Raw genomic sequence first — 6,000 nt, forward strand, 5'->3', positions numbered from 1 at the left:
TGCCTTCTGGAGAATGTCAGTTGTCAAACTGCTGCTCGTACTGGTGGATCCTCATCACTGTCCTGACAGCATCCTGTACAACCTCAGCCCCCTATGTACACTGTGGTGTCCCCTAGCAGGCGCACACGTATTCACACACTGATACACGACAAAAACACACACACATATGCTGCTGACACACATGAGAAAAGTCACACATACGCTGCCCGCCCATCTGCAGTTGAACATATGATGGATGGTCCTGCGAGGGACCATTTCACCTCTGAACAAACCCTTTCTTTCTTCTTCTTCCCATGTTGCCAGGAGACTGTGTTGACATTCATATGAGATATTGGGTTAAAAATCACACCAACCTCAGAATAGGTGACATATGCCATTAATAACAATTTCTCTTGCACCGTGGAGATTTTGGTCAAATCTTATTTGTTGGCTTGGCCAGTTGGCATATATAGATTAACTGATATGTAATAAGAAAATCAATGCAGGAGTCGGAGCTTCAGCTAACCACACATCCAAACCAAATTCAGAAAGAAATTTGTCAGAAAAAATCAATATGGCTGTCAAAAAATTAGTCTCTGTGCTCCCCTGGCTAGTGTGAGTGCAGGGATGAGTGAGACTCACCCTGTGTAGTCCTCCAATCACAGACCTGCATCGATCAGCGCACTTCTTCAGAAACGTTTCCACATGGATAAAATGTCCACCCGGGTCGAATATTGCCTAAAATCTAAAAAGAAACAAAGAAAATGAAAAAGAAGGTAAATGCAGAGTGAAAAACCTGCCACAGTACCATAAAACATACTGATGCAACCATTAAATAATTTAAGAAGCATGGTAGAGAACACAACATACAGTGTTACTGACATTAAGATGCAGGATTATACAAGTACTGTGACGCTACAAAGCCAGAAAAAAAGCTAGCATTATCAACACTACTTCCAGAGCTGGCACTTCATGAAACAACAAGGTGTCCATGCACACTGACGAGTGTGTCCTTCTTAGAGGCTGTCAAAAGACAGAGCTACACAAGACTCTTACTTTAATTCATGTAAAACAAATGGGTCTAATTTATCACAGGCCATGTATGTACAGTAAATAGCTATTCTTTTGAAACAAACCACCACACATTTGTGCAGTATGGGGGCTCCACTCTTGTGGTGGCAACAGTCCCTTCAGGCATCAATTTTTTATTGTCTGAAACTGTTTGTCTCAGTCGGTTTGCCGTTTTTCTATCAGTGGCTGATGAACACACAGATAATCACAGATGGAGGGGGCAGAATCGTCAAAGTTGTGCAGTAGAATGGATTTGTTTTTGTTTGGTAGTCAGCAAAATTAACCTCAGGGAATCTAAGAGCCAAATGAAAATGTCCTCTGCTTATAAGCGTGACACCACAGAGAGAGATGAAACGAAATCTCAGCTTTCTTCTCTTTTAACGGGGGTGAGTTCAAGGAGAATGGTGAGTGTGGTAAACATGCTGCTGTCAGTGGTGGTGAATAAAAAGCTGACCTCCGGCTGGTTACTAAAAATACTGATTCAGGGGGAAACCCGGTATGTTTTGTGTCAAGACCTTCCAGTGAAGACTTTCTCTGATTAAGTTTGTGTATAAAAGTTTTGCATCATTGAGTTTTTCCTCAAAATACAGTCACACATTTCAAACACAGAGGGCCTGACTGGACACGAGAGGAGCCGCACTAGAAGCCAAAAAGGCACTGTAATCACCTGACAGCCATATTAGGTTTTATTTTTTACTCAGTTATTAATAAGCTTTTAAACATGACATCAAACAATGAAGTGTATGCATATTCTATTCTATTACATGTATTTGGCACAGACAATGCTGACAGAGCCTAACAGAGCCACAGTTAGTTTAGCTGACTAATTTTCATCTGTTGTCTCTGGCCAGATTAACAAAAAAAAAAAAAAACACCCTAAACACAATAAAACCACACATCTAATTATATTTATAAAATTAACGTACAACACAATACATTTGCAAAAGATAGTACAGTACAAGCATTTCACTTGCACTGTACCTTAGTCTAAGTGATTGTAAATTATTAAAATGCTAATTGTGGCAGAGGTGTTCTGCCATAAAATCAAAGACATCAATAGCTGCCTGGATCAATGCAGTGCAGTCACAGTGTTTGACAATCACTAATGTCCGCTCACAGCCCTTAGCTGAGGGGTTCTTGGACCTTTGTCCTCATCCAAACTGGTCAAAACTTCTCACTTACACTCCGAGAATGGACAGGAAATGATCCGAGCTGTGGCCTATGTACTGGCGCGGTGAAGTCCATAAATAAACACTTGTGAATGGAGGCTCGTATGCTTGTGTTCATCGATGGCGACAATTCCTGCTTGGAGTCTGAATAATTTAATATCCCGCATTCCCCCTCCTGCCCACTGGTGTCCAGGACTGTGTGTCTGAGAGTGTGTGTCTGTTTGCGTGGGAGGGAAAGGGATAGAGATAAGTAACCAGAAAGACAGATGAGAGAGAAATCAGATGAGAGAATCAGTGAGTGGAAAACAGTGAGAGACAAAGAGGTACAGAGATGAAAAGAGTCCTCTGTTGTTGTGCTCTGTTGTCATTATCCGCCATTGTTGAGAGCAATGAAAGAGTGCTGCAGCAGGGAGCAGAAATTGGCCAGAGAGGGTAGACTGGTAATGTAGATGCCATTGTTTCCTAACTATTATTAACTCATTGTTCCAGAGATCTGCAAGGGACATTGTACAGTAGCATGTTATTGGAATACTCAGTAATTTCCCTACTCTATAATTGTGCCAGGGTGTTCATTAAGCTACTTGCACATTAGTGCTTCCTGTGAAGATTAGAGCAACTACTAGTTACTGAGAGAGAAATAAAGGAAAGAAATGAGAGACAGAGACACACACACAGAGAGAGAGAGGCAGAGAGAGAGATAGAAGTATTTGTGAAGTTGTGAGAGTTATCTTGAAAATGACTGTGGGGAGGTTGCTCTTTTTCTGCTGACGGTCTTCATCAGCGCGTGTAGATAAAATCTTCAAATTAGATCCAACACAATCGAGCTCAGTCATCAGGGTTATCAATATCACATACTATTATGTGCAAATGGTGTATAATTTAATGTATAAACCAATACACATTGTTTTGGATAAAAGATCAGGTATGTGGCTGATGGCTGAGGTAAGTGATCCACTACTTAGAACTATCCCTAGTTAGGGCTTAACACTGACTGTCCATCAACAGTGTGTCTACCATCCAACACAACTGTCGTTGGCAGTATTTTTTGACAGCGAATCATTGAGGCCACAGTGAGCTGTTGGATGAAGAGCTGCAGGCAACAGGCTGCACACCTCTAACTCCTCAGCAAGATAACCAACTTTACTGCACACTGCCGCTGTGGAAAACTACTTGCACCTTGTGCAGCATGGAACCACATTTTGGTTGTTCATGGCATGATGGTAAAGGGGAATAATTAACTGAATTTACAAGCACATTGAGTTTTTTTGGTTATGCAGTAAACAGACAAACCAGTTGCCCTTCTGTTTTTCTGTCAAAGCGGCTGCCCAGTGAGTGTTTGCAGTGGTATCAAAATGCACTCGCTGCAGTAATACAGGTTACAAATGCACTTCATCCTTCAGTTCAAGAGATTGGAGGTTGTTCTTTTCACATCAGTAAAAACAGACCCTTTGGCTTCAAATGAAAGCGGGAAATTCATGCTGTTTTCATCTTTTTTCACAACATACAGATTAGGAGATGCAAGCATGAATTGCAACAGCACAACTGGTGGAGTTGAAGATCAACAAGATCATCATGCTTGAAAACCCACACTCGACAAGCAGAAGTGAAGTCACAGGAGGCTGAATCTAAGTCAACACTTAAGCAACTGATACAGCTTAATACTGTACGAACTGCTGCAGAGCAGGTATAATTGTAACAGGAAATTAACAAAAGGGGCAGAGTTTCAGCAGCATGAAAGAACTATGCAATGATCTGCTTGATTTTAAAAGCCTTTACCTTTAACTATGTACATTACATACATGTATCTACAATTCATATGCAAGAATATTGTTTCCCAAAATAAACAAGAAAGAAGTGAAAACTTGCAAATGCAAATTCTACTGTGAAAGCTGCTCTAGAGAAAACCTGGATTTTGTAAGAATTGCCACATTAAATGTGTCCTTTGTTTGATGTTGGTTGAACATCAGCCAGACTCACAAAATTATGTTATTATAAACATTAAATTATGTTATGTTAGTTATATTATGTGAACTTAACTGATGATTAATTAATGATTACATTCCAGTCACAGAAATAAGTGATGGCTTTCTTGAAATTTTAATTCATGTGACACTCAGGGACATGCAGCATCTTGTTCAACAAAACCTAACTCATTTACAGAGACATGTCTTTGATCCTTAAAGTTCTATTTTTTTAAGATTTTCATCAAATCAAATCCATTTTTTGATGGCTGTTATCAATCTGCTACTGCTATTAAGTATATCTCCACTCATGTCTCCATATAGTAATTTGCATTGCCTGTGGTGGAGTCCGCCATTTCCACACTGGACTCATATGCACAACTTATTCACAACAAGGGAAGCGAAAACAACTCTGAGAATCAATTTGATGTCCCCTGTGAACAATTACCGTGTAATTTCAAGCAGACTGTGGGACTTGTAACACGTTATTAGCTTGACCAAAATCAATCAAAACTGAAATTTATGTTTAATGAGTTTAAAGAGAGAGGCTCTCTATTGTTTAAACATAAACATGTCTTTTAAAGGATCTACGTACCTACATGTTAAATAATAAACGAATAAACTAATGTCCTATACCGTACTGTTGAGTTATTCACGTGTATCTGCTTGGCCTGCGTTACATTTTCAATCAATGAAAGTGATGTTGTGTGCAGTTTCCAGTTGGGTCCACATGTCCATGAGGATTTAAATGTCCTGGACAAACAAGAGAAATTCTGGTCACATATTATCTGATTATAGGCTCTATTGCTTGTGTCCAAATGACTAATGGAAACGACGACTTGAAATGGGTCAAGTATTGAGTGAGAGATTGCCATTTTAAGTGTCTGCCAAAATTATGGAATGGGTCCCTACAGAGACACCTTTTTGTTAAAGAGTGAGATCCATTTTGTTTAACCAGAATGAGCTGTTTTAAATTGCTATCGCCAAAGCTACCAGACTTCATTTACAGAAACAGTGATTTTATCATCATTATACACACTTCATTCAAACTAAATAAAAATCAGCAACCACCACTAACTCTGGTTAGGTTGAAATAAACTCTGGAGAGGAACGACAGAGAGGGCGGACATCAGAGACGCAGCGAAAACAGCATGTAGAGCCAGAATATTTAACATGTAAATAAGGAATTATTTTCATTAGAAATTATGATGGGAGAAATTTAAGTATGTTGGGCTTACAGAAACAGATTTTCCTGGTAAAAAACAGTAAGTACTGGACAATGGAAATTCTGTTTTTGTGACTCCTGTCCGTAAGGCAGTGCATTCAGCGCAGCTGCCATGTCAGAGCTGCTTTTTTTCATAATCAAATAATAATTTTCACAATTGAATGTCTGGTTGTTGTTTTTTTTTAAAACAATCTGATTACCAATGCAAATTTAGAATATTTGTAGACAGTCTTTACATTTAAACTTTCTATCAATAAAAATTATGTCAGATCTTTGTAACATGTGTGGCAGAGCAGTACATCATAATTTTCATACTAGAAGTAGCTTTTGGTGTGATTGTGCATGTGCCAGTTATGAGTTATCAGCCCAAGTTTGCCTTTACTTTATTAAATTTTCCTCTGTGGTGTCAGACTTCATGTGTGTCTGTGTTTCTGTGTTAGTGTGGGTGTGTATGTGAGCGGCAGCACTGACTTTTTTGCTGAAGCAGCAGTGAGGCAGCAAATTAAGCAAAGCTCGCTTGGATAAAGATCACAAGAACAATATTAGCAATCTGAAGTGAACAAGCTGAACCTTTGTCCTTAGGGAGCTTCAATTA

The sequence above is a fragment of the Chelmon rostratus genome, chromosome 7 (genome assembly GCF_017976325.1).
Source record: "Chelmon rostratus isolate fCheRos1 chromosome 7, fCheRos1.pri, whole genome shotgun sequence".
NCBI lineage: Eukaryota > Metazoa > Chordata > Actinopteri > Chaetodontiformes > Chaetodontidae > Chelmon > Chelmon rostratus.